The sequence below is a fragment of the Lagopus muta genome, chromosome Z, assembly GCF_023343835.1.
Source record: "Lagopus muta isolate bLagMut1 chromosome Z, bLagMut1 primary, whole genome shotgun sequence".
NCBI classification, from domain to species: domain Eukaryota; kingdom Metazoa; phylum Chordata; class Aves; order Galliformes; family Phasianidae; genus Lagopus; species Lagopus muta.
This window is the reverse complement of record NC_064472.1, coordinates 21,663,831-21,682,562: the sequence shown is the minus strand read 5'-3', so window position 1 is coordinate 21,682,562 and position 18,732 is coordinate 21,663,831. Positions and strand designations below refer to the sequence as shown.

At 39.8% G+C, this 18,732-nt stretch overlaps 1 protein-coding gene across 12 annotated transcripts in view; it reads right to left on the bottom strand.

Moving 5' to 3' along the window:
* The window catches only part of ERBIN (erbb2 interacting protein), a 111,463-nt gene that overhangs the window by 73,239 nt on the left and 19,492 nt on the right, over positions 1 to 18,732 (bottom strand). For 8 of the 12 annotated variants that reach the window (XM_048930623.1, XM_048930626.1, XM_048930629.1 and 5 more), the window contains one exon: positions 15,243 to 15,359. The gene's annotated coding sequence lies outside the window, so the exon portion shown is untranslated. Of the gene's footprint in view, positions 1 to 431; positions 498 to 3,956; positions 3,977 to 14,688; positions 14,737 to 15,242; positions 15,360 to 18,732 lie in introns of those variants that run through there. The other 4 variants (XM_048930621.1, XM_048930620.1, XM_048930624.1 and 1 more) reach the window with 4 other exon arrangements.

Here is an 18,732-nt window from a genome sequence, read left to right as displayed (position 1 = left end):
AATGTAGGTTTCCAGCAATTCAGATTAATAACTATTACTTATACCCCATTACAACCATAAAGTACATAGCCCTCAATTTTAATTCTGCTATAACAGATGCACTCTGAACATACGTCATAAATCAAGCATATACCTTGCCATTTATACCACCACTTATGTAGAAAATTGGATCCAAGTGGGGTTTCAGCTTAGTAAAATGCAGAAGATTGTGGAGAAATGCAGTAGCAGAAACTTATACAAAAAATTCAGACTGCACATTTACAGTCACTAGTAATGCCATTAGCACATTGAATTCATGAATTTGTCTTGTGCCTGTGGCCTTTCATTGCTAGCCAGGCTATTACAGCTGCTGTTCACTGAACACTTCGAGACTTCATATTTAAATTAGCTTGAGCTAGTATTACCTGAACACTCTAACACTTTGTACTTACATTTATCGAATTGTGCAGAAAATGCACTGGACTAAGCTGATGGAATCAAAATCATCTAGAAGTTTTCTGAAAATAGATTAACAAATAGCTGTTAGTAATCTGATGAACTGTTTACTCCATATGTGGCACTTCTCATACTTAACAAACATAGTTTCGTAACACAGATTCTAAAATTGTTTAAATAATAGAAAGTACCAGCAAGCAGTTGCTATAATTGTACACTTAATAATAGCTCTCACTCCACCAGCCAAGTCATTGTTAGGGTATTCCTGAGTTCTGTTTCTTTCCAGGGCAGAGGTGAGGGGTGCTATTTGCCACACTGAAATCTATTTTCTGATGTCACTTCCCCCTACACGCATGTAAAACCATAACTTTCCAACTAACAATTGTTTTTACAAATCTTTTACTTCCTCCTGCACTTCGTCTGTTCTTCACTAGTTTACTAAACTCATTTACAAGACATCATTGAGCAGTTTGACAAAATTAGCAATCTGAGAACTTGCTTGCAAAACTGTTGAACATTCATAGCCAGAAGTGACATTAACCTCACTCACCTCAACATAGAAAATTATACAAAAAAGTTCAAGTGTTTTTCTTCTTTTGGGTAGATGTAAAGAAAAAAAGAACTGTCAGATGCTTTTTAAAGCTTCAACTGTCAACTACTGGGCACACCAATTCAATGTCATAGCACTATATTGTTAACTCATCTCATGGGCGCATTGTGAAAATCAATTCCTGAATGTCAACGTTCTCAAAGAGAGAAATCAGAACAGTACACTTCCATATTCAAAACTGAAGTAGGTGATAAAGCAGGAGCAAAGAGGAATCACAGAAAGATGAATTAAAAAAAAAAAAATTACTAAAGTCTGTAATTAAAACTTTTAATAAGTTCTGAACAATTGAAGAGGTATCTTCCTGGAAGCTTCCTGTTTGGAGTTATATTAAATTCACAAGTAACCTTAACAGCTACTGCTCATGACTAATCATACACAACATATTTCAAAACATATCAAAACATATCAAAACATATTTTTAGACTATTACACTTTACCAAGGCATGTGCCATCTGCCACTGACTTATAAACTGTTTTTTTCTGTGACATTATCACATTACTCTTGAAAAGCTTAATGCTGCTGCTTAATCTCATGGTTTGAACCAATTTATGGACACAAAGTCTTGGCTTGTTGTCAGATCTCCCCACTACCTGCCTGAGAGTCAAAGATGCAGACCATCACTTGTTGCCATATAATTTTGTAATGGGGATTTGGGCACCTTCAAAGACAATTCACATTCAGGCAAAAATTGTTCTAGAATAAGTGATTTAATTTATGGAGCTTCTGAATCTAACAAAGCAAGAACAATTGTTACTTATACAATTGTTACTATACTTATAAGTTACTTATAAATAATTGTTACTTATAATAATTGTTACTATACTTACAGGTAGAAGACGACAATTTCTGAATAAGAACAGATGCAAGCTTGTTGCATCCCCTTCTGATAATGAGGTTACAATGAGAGCTTTTTCCCCAGTTCCTAGTGGCTTCTTATTAAGTTTGACCTAGACCAACATAGAGCTGGGTTTTAAGGCTAGCGTGCAGAAATTGCTGCGCCTGCATGGGCTGCAAATCACCACTAGGTTTCTCCTCAATCCTAATCTCTTGCCATTTCCACAGTCTTCTTAAAGAAAGACCTTCACTTGTTGTCAGAAGTCCTATCAAACTGCAAATTCTGAAATGCATTTTGAAGACAATACTCATGCATCTTCCCGATCCCTCTTAAATGCGGTCCCACTTTGCAGTATATTCCAGCAATACAGGAAATGCATCATTTGATCTGACCGCTAAACTTTTTTTCCCTCCTCTCCTTAAATTCCACAGCATTTCTTTGGGATTTTCTCCAACAAGTCAATATAAGATCTGGCTAAAAGAAATAAAGTCTGTACCTCAAGACTTCATATAAACAAAATAAATCACCTGATTACCAGCAAATTATTGTATTCTTTTCTTTTGTTTCTTTGGTGTTTTTTTGTTTGTTTTGTTTTTGTTTTTTAACAGAAAAACAGGCATTTACTGAACTGCATTAGATGACATTCAAGGCAAAATTCTGTCTAGCAGTAGACAATGCAACTTAACTGCTCCAAAAGGTTCATTTTAACATAACAATCATTTACATCAGCAGCTGAAAAAGCAAAACATTTCTTTTTAGTAGGGAAAAAAATCTCAGTATTAAAGCTCAGTAGTAAGATTAGTGGACTAATTCCATTCTAGATACTAGCTTTTGTTTTAATACCATTAAGGGATCAGAACGGAGACAGACTGATAATGTCATGGATGAAATAATTCGACACATTTATGGCCAAGTACATAAAGCTATTACAGAATAGTTTCTATTTGAGAGATATTGGAATAAGAACGAAAATGTAGTTAAAAAAAAAAAAAAGTGATTGGCTTGCTAATATGACTCCTATCAGCAGTCCTATGTTTCTCAGAGACCTTATGGTGCTGTACAGGTGATCCCCCTAATCAGTGATAAAATCCTTAATAAAGGTGAGAACAACAAAAGCATCACCTCTTTTGCTTTCTCATCCATCCCACTGCTATTTTATGCATATTTGTTTATCCATTCCTCCTCACTTTTCTGTTATTCTTTTTTTTTTATTTTATTTTCCTGTATGTTTTTGTCCATCCCAAGTTTCTAACTCATTCCCAATGCTTCCCATTTCACAGCAATGCTCCAGATGATGAGAACCTCCGGGGACTGCTTACTTAAATTCACTGTGTACCAGGACTTGATCTCAATCACCAACACCAACGTCTGTTCTTAGCACATCCTTCTACTGATTCTGGAAAAATCAGCACTATTCTGCCCACTGCTTCTCGAATTCTGGTAAATTCGCTCTTGCCTTGACTATGTTCTGAGTTTCCCTCTTTCCTTTTTCTCCCTTTCTACTAGAGAGAGAAACAGCTTTTTTTCCACATTCCCTCCCCAAACTATTATTTCATTCACAGTCCAGAGTGAAACTTAGCTTGTCAGTAGACCTGACTTCTGTCATCATCAGTTTTTTAAAAACAACATCTAGACAATTCATTCACACAAATTACAGTACAATTAATTCCTTCATTTTCTTGTCTCTTACATTTATAACCAGGCTTAAAAATAAAGTTCTGACAATTTTCAGGCTGTTAATGAGCAACACTACTCAAACTAACCAATATTTTCCCTCCACTTTATCGCATGCACTTAACCATCGAAGTCACCTTAAGGTAGAGGATGTATTCCACCTAACACTCATGTTGAATCATGATAGGTGATTTCAGTTTGTTTACTGAAACTCCTTTGGGTTATATCATTGTAAAGGACAATTATACTGTTCAGAAAATAATTTTTAACTACCTTGCAGTAAAACACACAAAAATGCATTACACGCATTACATTTGTGCAAACATTCATACTAAAACGATTAAGGCTAGACTGGTACCATTATTTAGGCTAACTTGAAAATTTAATGCAGAGGCACTTACATGGTTTGTTTCTCCATGATCTGAAATAGTAGCAAACAAAAACACAGACAAAAAAAAAAAAAAAAAAAAAAAAAAAAAAAAAAAAATTTAAGAGTTTGATAAGAGCATGAGATTCCAGAGATGAAATGTTTCTTTGTAGGAGGGGTGCTCCAGTCCTCTGATCATCTTAGTGGCCCTCCTCTGGACCCGCTCCAAGAGTTCATGTACCTCTTATGCTGAGGGCCCCAGGCCTGGACGCAGTACTGCAGATGGGGCCTCACAAGAGCCGAGTAGAGGGGGACAATCACCTCCCTGTCTGCTGGCCACCCCTTTTTTAATGCAACCCACAACACAGTTGGCCTTCTGAGCTGCAAGCACACACTGCTGGCTCATGTCCAGCTTCTCATCCACCAGGACCCCCAAGTCCTTCTGTGCAGGGCTGCTCTCAAGGGGTTCTAAGCCCAGTCTGTATTAACACCTGGGATCGTGCCAGTCACAAGTTAGCAACATGAGACAGGGTTCTCGTGCAGGGAAGATTTCTTTATTGCTGCATATCTGTCTTCTAAACAAACCCTTTATATTCTAACATGCACATTCAGTACGTTCGCACTAACAATCCACTGGCTAAAAAGCAAGCAAGTTCCATAACAACTCTTCATAAACAGCAGAGAGCTTAGCTTATGTCTAGATACAAAACATCCCTGTTTATTCTATTCATCTCCCTTCCCCAGGCCCATGTTATCAGCAAGTTGACATTCAACGAGGTCAAGCCGACCTCTCCATCTCCTAAAATTCCCCCTTCTTTGCTAATGAAAAAAACATGATTTAAAACATCTTGTACCACTTTCCGAACACAATGCAATAAGCAAGGAATGCAAATTAAAACACGGAGAAAAATGATGAGACAAACTAACACTATTTTTAACATATTCTGTATCCACACTGCCAGCCTTACAAAGAGGCCTCCAAATATATCCAACCCGTCATCAACCTCTAATTTCTTAACTCAGTTCTGTAAATCTTGAATGCTTTTATGTATTGAATTTGAATGATCTGACAAGTTCATACAACACATGCCATTGGAATCCTGACACCTGTGACCCTGAACTAACAGAAGTCTATACTAGCACAATTCTGTAGTGTAGCATGTCATACTTAGTCTATATCTAGTAGCAGAAGACTGTCCAGTTAAGAGTGCTGCCATGCCATTCCCCAGAGTTCCATAAATACCTGTGGGGGGTAAAGTGACAGTGGTATCATTTAAGATTGTGTCTGAGGATGTGGCCAAGTCCACCCCGATGCTGCTATGGCTTCTGGCATACAAGCTGCGGCAGCCACCTGAGGGGAATTTGCTGTCATTGTGCGACCCTGCCATCGTGCTTCTCCAGTAGTTTCCCACTGGAAGGAGCGGTTGGTCATTGATATTATATTTCGACCAACAATCCCGTACTCAGTGGTTGCCTTTTTTGAATCTCAGACATAATTGTTGTGATTTACTGCCCTTCCATGGACGCTTTGCGCAAAAGTGCCCAAATTGGTTATAACCAAAACATCCGTACTGCTGGTGAAGGGATACTGCAACAAATACGCCTGGGCTGCTAGCATAACCTGGTGTTGATATGTGCCAACATCCATACACGCATTAATCATTTGCCCAGTAGTGGGATTTTTTAGAGCACGTAACACCTTCTGGCAGTCAGTGTTTGCATTTTCAATTGCTAGCTGTTGAAATACGGGAGCTGTCGCCTGTGCGTTATCGACCTGCTTTTCCAGCAAATTTTTAAGCCTATCCAGAAACGTCATATAGTGTTCTTGGGGCTGCTGATTAATGCTCACAAACGGCTGTCTTTGCTCCCTGCCTCTGGCACAGACTGGAGGGCACACATTGCCAGATGCTGAACTTACTGTAACCCTTCTGCAGGGATTCAGGCCTGCAGAGCTGGAGTGGAGAAATCACCCTCCCCCATCAAAGCATTCACATCTACAGCCTCGAGCGGATTTCTCTGCAGCAGTGCTCAATTTTCAGTCGCCTGTGCCAATCCTCTCAATTTTGATTCACACATAGTATACTGCATATTGGTCATGATAAGACAACACATCATTTTAAAATCATGCAGTGTAAAAACGGAGCTATCACATATGGATTGAATCAAATTGACAGTATACAGGGCACTGATGCCGTAGTCTTATTGTACACTGTAAATCTCGCAGGATACTTACTATACAATATAACCTCCCACTGTGGTTCTTGATCTGGGGCAACCATTACAGGGAATGCCCTTAACACACCTGCGTCTCTAGCAGATTTCCTAGCCTCCCTCTCAACAAGCACCTACGCATTGCGTGGATCAGGAGAGACAGATCCAGCTCTTCATCAGAGCCTTTCAGGCTAAGATCAAAGGGACCAATGGGGCCCTCAGGAAGGGAGGCAGTGAGCCCCCCGCCTGCAACAGTGGTAACAAGGAAGTAGCTGGCACAGCAGGTGAGTCTGAGGAGGACCCTGCAGCTCCTTCACCCTTTGACAGACCGGGGGTGACTGACCATGAGCCCATATGACTTTTTTAAGCTTCAAAAATTTTTCTCCAAGTTTCATGCAACCTGGACACCACTTTATCACCTTTAGAGGATGCATCCCACAATTTCACCCAATCCCTTCCCAAGACTCTGGGTTGTAAACTGTCTGGAGGGATCCCTCCTGGTGGCCCATGCAAGCATTTGCCGTAGATTGTGGGGAGATACTGACACCCCCCCATTGTTTAAGAAAAGACCGAAAAGCAACTAGGATGTTTTTCTGTTCTGAGGTCATTTTGTTCCCCATAGTATGCATGCTTACCTTCATCCAGTGAGAGGTAATCAGAGTTGTTAGGGACAATGAATCCTCGGTCTGCTGTTTATCTCAATGCCTGTACAGGCTCTCCATGTTTTTCTCAATGCCTGCCGTGTTTGCCTCAGCATGCTATGTTTGCCCCAACTCAGCGTGCTCCACACTAGTCTCAACAAACCCCGCATTTGTTCCAACGCACTCCAGACTGGTCAGTCTTGAAGGCAGGTCAAGTCCCTGCTCGGTCCCTGTTTGGGTATCGACTGTCCCAAGCTAGCAACACAGCACAGGGTTCTCATGCATGGAAGACTTCTTTATTGCTGTGTATCTGTCTTCTTCTAAACAAACCTTTTATATTCTAATATGCACATTTAATACATTTCCACTAACAATCCATTGGCTAAAAAGCAAGTTCCATAACAACTCTTCATAAACAGCAGAGAGCTTAGCTTATATCTTCTACAAAAAATCCCTGTTTATTCTGTTCATCTCCCTTTCCCAGCCCTGTGTTATAAGCAAGTTGACATTCAACGAGGTCGGGCCGTACTCTCCATCTCCCACACCTTGCACTTGGCCTTGTTAAACCTCATTAGGTTCAAATGGGCTCACTTCTCCAGCCTGTTTAGGTTCCTCTAGATGGCTTCCTTTCCTTCAAATGTATTAACAGCACCGCTAAGCTTGGTGCTGTCTGCAAATTTGCTCAGGGTGCACTCAATGCCATCGTCTGTGTCATTGATGAAGAGCACCACTCCCAAGACTGACTGCTGAGGGACAACACTTGTGACCAGCCTCCACCCTAATGCAGAACCATTGATCATAACCCTTTGGCTGCAACCAGCCAATCAGTTCTTAACCCAGCAGTCCACCCTTTAAATCCATAGCTCTCCAGTTCAGAGAGGATGTGGTGAGGGACCATGTTAAAGGCTTAGCACAAGTCCAGACAGATGACACTCATCAGCCTTCCCCTGTCCACTGCTGCTCTCACTCCATCACAGAAGGCTACCAGGTTGGTCAGGCAAGATCTGCTCTTGGTGAAGCTTGCTGGCTGTCTCAAATCACCTCTTTACCTTGACTGTGCTTGAGCAAAGCTTCTAGGAGGATCTGCTTTGTGATCTTCCCAGGCACAGAGGTGAGGCTCACCAGTCTGAAGTTCCTTGGCTCATTTCTCCATTCCTTAAAAAAAGCTCTGTTCTGTTTCCCTTTTTCCAGTCCCCAGGGACTTCACCAGACAGTCATGATTTTTCAAATATGATGAACAGTGACTCGGCAACCATATCAGCCAATTCTCTCAGAACCCTAGGATAGATATCATCCAGCCCCATGTACGTACATACATTCAGTTTCACAAGGAGGTCTAGGACTTGTTCCACTGTTACAGTGGGACAAAATCTGCTCCTCTCACCCACACCTAGAGCCTCAGGGTCCTGGCAGACATGGGGAGGTGTTTGAAAAAAGAGGCAAAGCAGTTACTGAGCACCTTAGCTTTTTCCATGTCTGAGGAAACCAGCTCTTCATCCTCATTCTTCAGTGGGGGAACACTCTCCTTGATCTGTCTCTTCCTGCTTATGTACTTGAAGAATCCCTTCTTGTTATTTTTCACATCCCTCACCAAGTTCAGCTCTGGCTTTCCTAATCTTATCTCTGCACACGCAGACAACATCCCCATATTCTTCCCAGGCTACACAACCCTGCTTCCACTTCCTGTACCTTTTTAAGCTGCAGGCCCTTACTCAGCCATACTGGTTGCCCACCTCTGCTCAATTTCTTCTGCTGTGAGATTGAGAGCTGTTGTGCTCTCTGTTGTGTCCTTAAAGAGCTGCCAGCTCTGTTCTGTTCCTATGTCCTTAAGGAGAGTTTCCCAGAAGATCCGACCCAGAAGTTCCTTGAGCAGCCGGAATTTTGCTCTCCTGAAGTTCAGGGTCCTGATTCTACTTTCTGCCATGCCTGTATTCCTCCACATCACAAGCCCACCAAGGCATGACCACTGCAGCCCAGGCTGCCTCCAGTCTTAATCTCCCTAATGCTTTTCTCTGCACTGATGAGCACCCAGTCCAGTAAGGCTTCACCTTGGGTAGGTCCATCTACTAGCTGGATCAGGAAGTTCTCCTCAACAGACTCCAAAAACCTCCTGGATTGTCTGCCACCCACCATGCCACTATCCCAGCAGATATCCGGGTGATTGAAATCCCCCATCAGGACAAGAGCCCACGAGTGCAACGCCTCCCAGAGTTGAAGAGAGAAGACCTCATCAACAGGCTTTCCCTGATCAGGTGGCCGGTAGCAGATCCCAACCACTAGATGTCCTTTACTGGATTGATTTTCACCCATAATTCTCAACCTGGTCATGGCTGTTTTCTCAGGCACAGCTCTTCACAATCTACCCAATTCCTAACATACAGGGCAACACCCACTTCCTTCCTACCTTGTCTATTCCTTCTGAAGAGCTTGTGGCTTTCAGAGCATTCCAATCATGGAATTCATCCCACCATGTATCCATGATAGCAACCTCATCAAATCTAGTTGAAATTTCTGAACTACTTGCTCCACCCTAGAGAGCATCATTTTATCCCCATCCCCCTTCATACCTAGTTTGAAGTTCTCTCAAACCCTGCCAGCACCTGGGATAGGATCAGCTTTCCTCCCAGAGACATGCAAGAACTGTCTGCTGCCATCAGGCCAGGCACTGAGTAAACCACCTCACGGTCAAAGAACCCAAAGCTCCTGTGGCAGCATCAATCTTTCAGACACTTAAAGTGTTCTCCTACACTGCTCTATGTCCTTCACCATCCCAGAAGGGAGAGAGGATAACACCACTTGCACACCCACTCCTTCAACCATTCGCTCTAAACCCCTGAAATCCTTTTTGATAGCTCACAGGCTTCTCTGAGCGATTTCATCACTGCCTACCTGAACTATCAATAGTAGATAGTAATCAGAGGAGCAAACCAGACCCAGGAGTTTTTTGGTGATGTCCCTAACACGGGCACCAGGGAGACAGCACACCTCCTTACCAATCAGGTCTGCAAATGGGCCCTCCGTTCTCCTGAGAAGGGAACTGCCCACCACAATTTCCCTCCTATCTTTCCTGACAGAGCCAGCCTCAAGGCATGGGGATGACTGCCTCACCCTAGGCTCCCTCCTAGGCAGATCCTCCCTCACCTCCCCGTTCACCTCCCCTTCAATTTCCAGCATCTCAAACCTATTGCTTAGTAGGATCTGGTGGAGCAGTGCAGGCAGGCAGGGGGTGTGCCTGTGATGCCAAGTCAGAACTCTCTTCCAACCCTCTTCATCTGTAAGATCTGTCCAACTATGACAGGGCAGAGGGTCCACCACTTTTCTGGGGATATCTCCTGGGACCCTTCCCTAGAGCATGCCAGCCACACACCCCATCAGTTGATCTCCCACTCACACTCCCTGATGGCCCGTAGCTTCTCCACCTCCTCCTTGAGCTCTGCCACCAGGCTAAGCAGCTCCTCCATCTGCTCACACCTCACACAGGTGGCAGGAAGCCCTGCTACCCTCCTCCCGCAGCTGCAGGCTCAGGCACTCCCTGCAGCTGGAGACCTGAACAGCCACATTTCTGGACTGGCCCTCTGTCTGGGTTGTCACAGTCTTTTTGGAGCAAGCCCACTATCTTGTGGAGACCATATTAAAGCCTGTGGTCCCAGAGAATGCCAAAAGGAGAGGAAGTATTAACTTTTTTCCTCTACCTCTCAAAAGTCAAAAACAGGTAAAGTTGTTTTAATCAAAATCCAATTCTCACCTCATTCAAATAGCTGCCACTAAGTTAAGGAGGATAACCTAACATCCTTCATGCCAAGGACCAGCGATATTAGATAGAACACACGCAAACTTTTCTCCCTTTTTTTTTTTTTTAATGAGTACCTAAAACTTCTTTCTATAAAGACCCTTAGGTTTACTTATCAGCCCTTGATGATCTGATGGACTTCAAGACATTGCCCACCTAATGACACCGAAGTATGCAGGCTGACAACTTGCTACAACTGAGCGGGTATTTCTAAACACATAGTATTCTTCCCATACTAGTTGTCTAGAAATCAAAGGCAAATTCTTCTTTCTGTCTTCAGGTTCTAAAACTTCTTCAGCCTGAATTAGATGTAGACTAGCTAGAAAACTAACCTGCTCCATTTTCCACCTCCTGTTCAGTTTCCCATATTGATTTAGCTTTTTTTTCTAAAACACATCAGCCTATGCAGCGGTCCACAGTGTTGCATGACCCTCCAGACATGAAAATACTGAAAGAAACTCATACTTTTATGTACTTATAAAATCAAAATTTGTAAACTTTCACTATTTGTATTTATATAAAATAAAATACTTAGGCAGAAAAACAATGCCATGTCCACTACAACACTATACAGTTGCTTATAGTACCATCGGGAGTAAAGTATTTTGCTAAACACATCTGCCTCATCATCATATCTTCACACTAACAGGCAAATGTATCAGGAGATGAAAGTACAACTGCATTAAAAAGAAAAAAAAAATCCATGGGGAAACCAGTGGGAATCAAATAAGGTAGGAAACAATCAATGAGTTTTGTAAGTGACAGAGAAGCTGCATCTTAGTTGAAGAACACAGTCATTCCTCGACCAACAAGCTGAATAGGCCAAGAACTTCAAGGACAACAGTCAAAAGGAAGTTTGTTTGCATAAATTAGTTAGCACTTATATCTATCCATACCAGACAGTGTAGCTGGAAAAGGAGGTGAAAGAGGAAAAGGAAGCCAGAATATGCTGGGCTATTTTAACAAGTTAGACAGAAGCATTCTCTGCATACTTTTCCTCTTAAACCACTATACGTACTTAGACCAGTATAATAAGTTTTTATATTTGCTAGTTGCAGACAAATAGATCCAAGAAGTGCTTATGCAATGTAAGGGAGGTGTTTCCCAATAGTTTTTTTCACAGAACTAAAACCAAATTTGTCAGATTAAGGATGAATGTGGTTTTCCTTCAACTATCTAATTCTGCCCAAGTGACAACCAAAGAATTTATTACATAAGCCAATCCTCTGATAACCTAATCAGGTTTTAGACTGACTGCTAGCAGCATGCACATTTATGACCAGCTAACTGCTATCCTTTATAAATCCTCAAACTAAAATAGCGTTCAGCAAGACAGCATAAAATATTGTAGTTCTGAATGTCCATGAGCAAAAAAATCATGTCACCTATCAGGATGGTTAGCCTATTCCTCTTCTGCGTTACAAGGAACAGCAGGCTGACAGAAAGACAGGCTTCCAACACACACTGCCAAGACAAAACATGCCTGGTGCTGACTGAATTAGCCTTCGCAGCTGAGCCACCTGAGATATGTTGGAATATGTGCTTCATGCTGAAACATGTCAATAAAACCAAGAAGGGAGAAATCTGAGCCAAAGCTTATTGCTACAAGAAGAAATGAATCAGCAAGTCAACAAGATTCAGAGTACCCATGGCTTATATAAGAAGGCTGGAACATGTCCAAGAACTACTGGACATGTGGAAAAACAAGAATACTTAAGGGATGGGATACCAAGGCCTCTCTTTAGCCAGTGTTGTTTCCTTTATTCAGTAAGTCCTTATATCAAGACAATGAATTGCGATTTTCCTTAGCTGACTCAATACACGGTTTCAAGAACTGCATATTTAACTGGAGCATAGTCAGAAGACCAAATAGAAAATACAACGCTGCTGTAAATAAAGCTGCAGTACTCTATGCAAGGAAGATTTCAGTGACTTGTCAAGTGCAGAATACATTGCAAAAAAAAAAAAAACCCAACAACAAAACATGATGAACTTCAGCATTTACTATTTGTTCTTAAACTTTATTTCATTGATTTCAGTTCTATACAAGTAAGAACTCATTTAAAGTTCACTATCTATAATTACACAAGGTTAACCATTACCTTCATGATAGATCTAAGCTTTCAGTGGTGTACTAACTGGATTAAGCTGCACAACAATTAAAGCACCTTTTCCAGAAATAAAATTTGAGAAGCAGCTGAATACACTCAGTTGGCAGCAAGAAGCCTCTTCCAAATAGACACCACATTTCTTGTGAAGTACACACTTCACCATTGTAAGTTTTACAGTTCAACTTTTCTAAACCTGCTTGCAGCTACAAGTCTATTACAAAGCTTACAACCCTGTTAACAGAGATTTCCTTCACCCTGGAAATGGTGATGGCTCATTAGTCAAGTATGCAAAAGAACCAACAGTTAAGTGCAAAGACAGTGATAGACAAGAGCAAACAAAAGCAAGGCAACAAAAAATAAACTACAGATTAACCATTCAATTTGAATTATGTAAGACTTAACAAGCGCTTCAATGGCAAAAAAAGATTTGCAATGAAATTAGGATTATGAAAATGAGATTACAATTCAACATAAAATTGTTCTTAACACTGAAACATCTGCAATCATTCTATTTGTGCATGCATGTTAGGACAAGCTAATGTGAAAAATATGAATACCATGACAAAGGAAATATCTGTCTCTAAACAGAAGTTGAGCAATGTTGCCTGAAGTCCTTGCTTTGTTACTGATGCTTTAATAGTAAACAGCAGATTAAAAGCTTACTGAAGAAATCTCAGCCTATCTACATTTTAAAAGCATATCTCTCCAATGATTATTTCACAGTATCTCTCACTAGCCAGAGAACTGCAAAATAAATCTCAGGTGTGTAGCAAGAGAAATATGGCACTGAACAATTCTGTGTAACCAAAGATGTATAGAAACAATAGTTCTGAAATGCTCACACAGAATATCAGGTACTTTAAAGAAATAATTAAGCTTTTCCTCTAAAGAAGATGGAATCTGTTCAAAATAAGTATTCTTGCTTTCTTTTAATAATCTTTATTGAAATAAGTCATAATAAGCCTTATTAAAATAAGTCCCAAAAACACATCTAAAAAGAAAATTTCCAACTATCAATCCAACTAAATTATCATTTCATAATGGTTCCCTTATGGAACCATCTTTTCCATATACATCTCTCTGGAAGTACTGCCTCCTATTTATTACCATGGAAACTACAATGGATATAAAAGAACACAATACAATGAAAAACTTCTCAGCTACAAAATACTCCTTCAACACAGTCACCATAGCTAGTTATGTATTTTCACCAGCAATGAACAAGAGCCTGCATGCCTCACTTGTAAAAATGTGCTCCAGTGGAGGTGATCCATGATTACTGTAGAAATGAACCACCCACCACCGCACTGTTCTTACATCCACTGGCTGGTCTCCGTAAACATTCAACAAATGTTGATGAATGTCAGGGGGTGCCATATTTTCCGTGTGGAAGAAGTCAATGACACACCTTTTCTCCACACATACTTGCATACCAGATACCATTTTGTCAGACCATCCCCTCTACTGCCACCTGTCACACAGCAACAACATACTGGAATGGAATGGAATACTGGTAGGAAGGTTCAGCCTCTACTGTCATACCACCAACATCCTCCTCTGACATCATGGGCCAACATAATAAAATAGGAGGCATCACTTTCAGAGCCGCCATTTGCATTTAAGACAATATTTTTCCTATGAAAATATTTCTCCTCCAGAAGTTAAGCATTTTCTGTGGATAGTTAAAAATATCTTTAAGTTATTGTACCTGTATACTTGAGACAGAGAAAAAGATTAAGAGAGCAGGATGAAAAAATGTGTTTTGCTCCACAGTACTAGTAAGGACTAAGACAGTAATTCCTTTTGCAATGTATTAAGATCAAAATTCTGAAACACATCAATCATATTTTACTTACTAAATAAAACTTACTAAAAAAACCAACTCCTTATCACTTTACGTTGTCTCTAATTCTTTACAAGTAGATAACTGCATCTGTTGATGAACTACAGAATTAGAGGTGTTTAAATTAAAAAAAAAAAAAAATTTCAACTTCCCAGAAAAATATCACTTACAACTTCATTCACATGGGTACAGAAAACCAAAGGAGTACATGCTTGCAACTGCAAAGGAAAAAAAGAAAAACAAACAAACAAACAAAAAATTAATTCACGGCTAGGATGGGAGCACTTAAGTTAGCTTACTGAGGGCAGAAGTGCTTTTTGCTGAGTTTTATTTCAGAGCCATCTGAACACACTGCCATAAAACGTCTAACTACTTCACATACATAACATTCTATAAAAAAAGTAATGCAGAAAATCAAACACATTAATACCTAGTACACAAAACATGTTTTGTGATTTAAGCATGAACAAAACAGTTACACTGCAGAGATACCCCTAACACTTCTTGACAGAAAGCCACCAGTTATCAGTTTTCACACACCTTCCCTACCAGCTACAAAAAAAATAAATAAAATAAAATCAGCAATTAAAACAAAGGTTAGTCATCTTACATGCAAAGGCAAGAGAAGATACTAGTAGCACATCATAGAACAACTAAAACAATACATGTACTCAAAACACTTCATTCCTTTTATCTCCTTCAATATCTCTAGACAGTCACCTACCCGAATCACTCCACCACTGCCAATTCACAGCACAGGAGTCTGAATCAGCTTCTGAACTTGGATCAAAGAATCACCAGGATGCAGCAAGGATTTCATCAAACCGTCCACCACACGAAACTGTGAAAAAATAATTGGACAATGTTTTCAAGATGACAGGTATAAATGGCCTTATAAGAAAATAATCATTTCAAATCCACTCATTACTTTGGCTTTAACATCAGAACTAAATACAGAAGACACTGAAATGGTAATGTGTAACTTATCAATTCAAGAGCCATTCTACAGTTACTCATGAATACCCCCTGTAAAATCTCAAAGTAACATAAATACTGTGCCAAAATACAGAAAAAGCTATAACTGATTATCACATCTCCATTTCATACCAGACAAAACCAAAACACATGCATTGATAGCAAGCTTGAGTTCAAAACAATTGTTATTTGTGAGAATGGATTTTTAAGAAATTACAGAGTTAACAAAATGCAACTGAAAACAACAGTTTGTGCAGGACCTACACAAGATGACTTTCCTCTTTAAAGGGTGCTTTTTGCTTTGCTTTTCTGGCACAGCTGAAGCACATTCTCTGAGAGAGAATCTATACCATCCACACTGTCACAAAAACTCCCACAGACCTCATGGGGAAATACAGCTCCTAGCAACAGATGAGTCCTTCAAAACGCAGCAATTATTTTAATTAACCTACCAGACGCCTTTCATTTAGCTTAACATGAGATTTTATTGAAAGTCTGCAGCCACAGCTATTGGCAAGATGGTTGCTTACAAGTAGTTGGACCTCTTCTGAGAAGTTTTTCTGCCTGGAGAGCATCTGTGGAATATTACCCTATACTTGGTATGTTGAGGACATAGTTTTACTATGTAGCCCTGGCTAGTAAGCAGGAATAATGAAGCAAGTCCAAGATGTATATAGAACACACCCATTGCCTCATCTTGATGACATTTCTTGGGGCCAGTTCAAATCAGGTGACAAAATACAGAAGGAGGACCATAAATTAGAGGAGAGTGGTTTTGTCATCTGCTTTCAAAACAGCAAACATATTCCATACAAAAAAAAAAAAAAAAATCTAACAAATTCAGGTAGGTAAGTGAAATCATTCTCTAAAGAAAAAAGATCCTGGGGGGGATATCAGATTCTAACATACTATATTATTTTTATAAAGCACTCAGTCACAAAACTGAGTTTAATAATTCCAAAAATTTCTAAGGTTAATGACTACTATTATTGCACATAAGACAACTTCTGTCCCTTTCAGAATACCTACTGTGATTTAGCAATCTCTAAAACCTCCATTCTAATGTAACCATTTAACAGATGAATTGTGTTTCAGCTTTGCCAAGATACTGCTGGTATGATTTCTCAAGGTCTTAAAGCCAGCAAATCAAGAAACCCTGAAGGATGCATGGCTCTAAGATCATATAGCTACTTCCCTGGTTTGCTTGGGGGTAGAAGGGAGAGAAGAGATTGTCTTCCTTTATGGTAGTGGAACTTTCCTTTGAAATCTGCCTACTGCCTTTCTATGTACAGCCAAAATTTTACATGACCAAAAATACTAATGTAAGTATCATATTAAATGAAGTTCGTATCTGGCCAGTGACTCCCTCCACACACATCCCACTTAGAAACTGTTGTTTTATTATGATTTGAAACAACTTTCTTGGTTTGTAACTAACAAGAGCAGAATAACTTCCCTCTCCTTTGTCTCACCCTCTTCCACGTAAGGTTGAAATTTCAGTTCAGCCACAGATTTAAGTGTCATCCTTCAAGTGGACTGTCCAACATGCTGACTCCTTCAGATGACATGTCCAGGACAGTGACTGCCTCCATCAATTACTGAACAGTACTTTAATCTGTAACATGCTATATCCGAAGCAGCAAGGACACAATAACTGTAGGGCCATATACACAATGACCAACTGCACTGATTTTTACATGAACGATTATTGTCTAGGTATTATGAAACTCTCCTCCATCTTCTTTTCTCTCTCCCTACTGACAAAGAGAGCTTTGTTACACTAGCTCAAAAGACAGACATCAGTTTCACCTGACTGTCAAATGCAGTGTTTCCTGTGACCATTAACCACTTCCTTGTTTCTAAGATTCAAGTTTTTTCTTTAAGAAAAAAAAAACGACTACTGTGGCATAAGTACTACAAGCACACAGTGCTGAGCTTGTCTCCAAAACTAAACATTTAGAAGAAGGAGAAATGAGCATTTTTAAAATCTTCAGAAAAAAATATCTTGTTTTGGTACTTCTTCCCCTAACTTTTTTATCCACAACATGACAATTTAGAAATTAAGTATCTACAGCAGCTACTTCTAGCTTTGTCATTACCACATACTTTACTTTAAGTAAAACACAAGCTGCCTAATTAACTACAAGAACTGATTCCAACTCAAAGCCCTGATGAGTGGGTCATTTAGTAAAAAAGCACATGCGTTACATTTGAGATATACTCATTTCAGAAGAGTTATAAACCAGAACTCTTCACAGCTAGACAGATTTTGCCACTGAGTGCACAAAGTCAACTCTTTTAGACAACATCTGATAGACAACAAGTGCTTTTGTGGCTGCAAAGCCAAACATGAGAATACTCAACTTGGATTTTCCTACCACACTTCAGAAAGTCATGCACCATTAAAAAAAAAAAATTATTAATTAAGAAAAGAAGCGGAAAATGCTTTTGTTGTTCATTTCTGGTTATCTGGTTACTTCTGTTCCTTTTTTCAATACTTCTATTGCATGAAAGATCAGAATCTGACTAGCCTCATGAAGTTCTGTACAAGTATTGCAGGAAAGAGAAAGGTAGGGAAAGTGTTGTTATCCAGCAATTCAGATTTTCAAAGAATATATTTTGGTAAATTCATAACCCAAATCCATCTACTACTTTTGAATAGACTTACTGGACAAAGATTATACAACCAGCATCATTTCACTACATAATTCACACAAAGCCAAAAAACATCATCATACTGCTCATAGCAATAGACACACTGATAGCAGTAAGCAATCACAATGATCATTTCAAGTAGCAAAACTCCTGAGAAATACTCCATTAAACAAGCCTTATAGGCTCAGAAAGACTATTAAAAAATGCTTGTTAGTCAGTCCTACTGCATCAGGAGATGTATACAAGCTAGCATTTTGCTTTCACAGGGAACAGAAGAAAAATTCGTTTTCCACTACATGATTCTCCCCTTCTCCATCCACCATGACAAAAGGAAAGATTTCCTTAAGCATGCTTCCAGTGAATGTCTAGTTCAAACTAAAGGGAAAATAAAGACAAAAATATGAATTTATGAATTAATGAACACAACTACTTGGAAAGCAATAATATTAATTTAGCAGTAATATTAATACATTTGGGTATGAAAAGAACAAAGAATCTTATCCATGAGTGGTTTGTGAAAGCAACTACTTTCTGGAGATAATGGAGGAGGGATATAACTACAGAAAACACACACCCAAATTAGT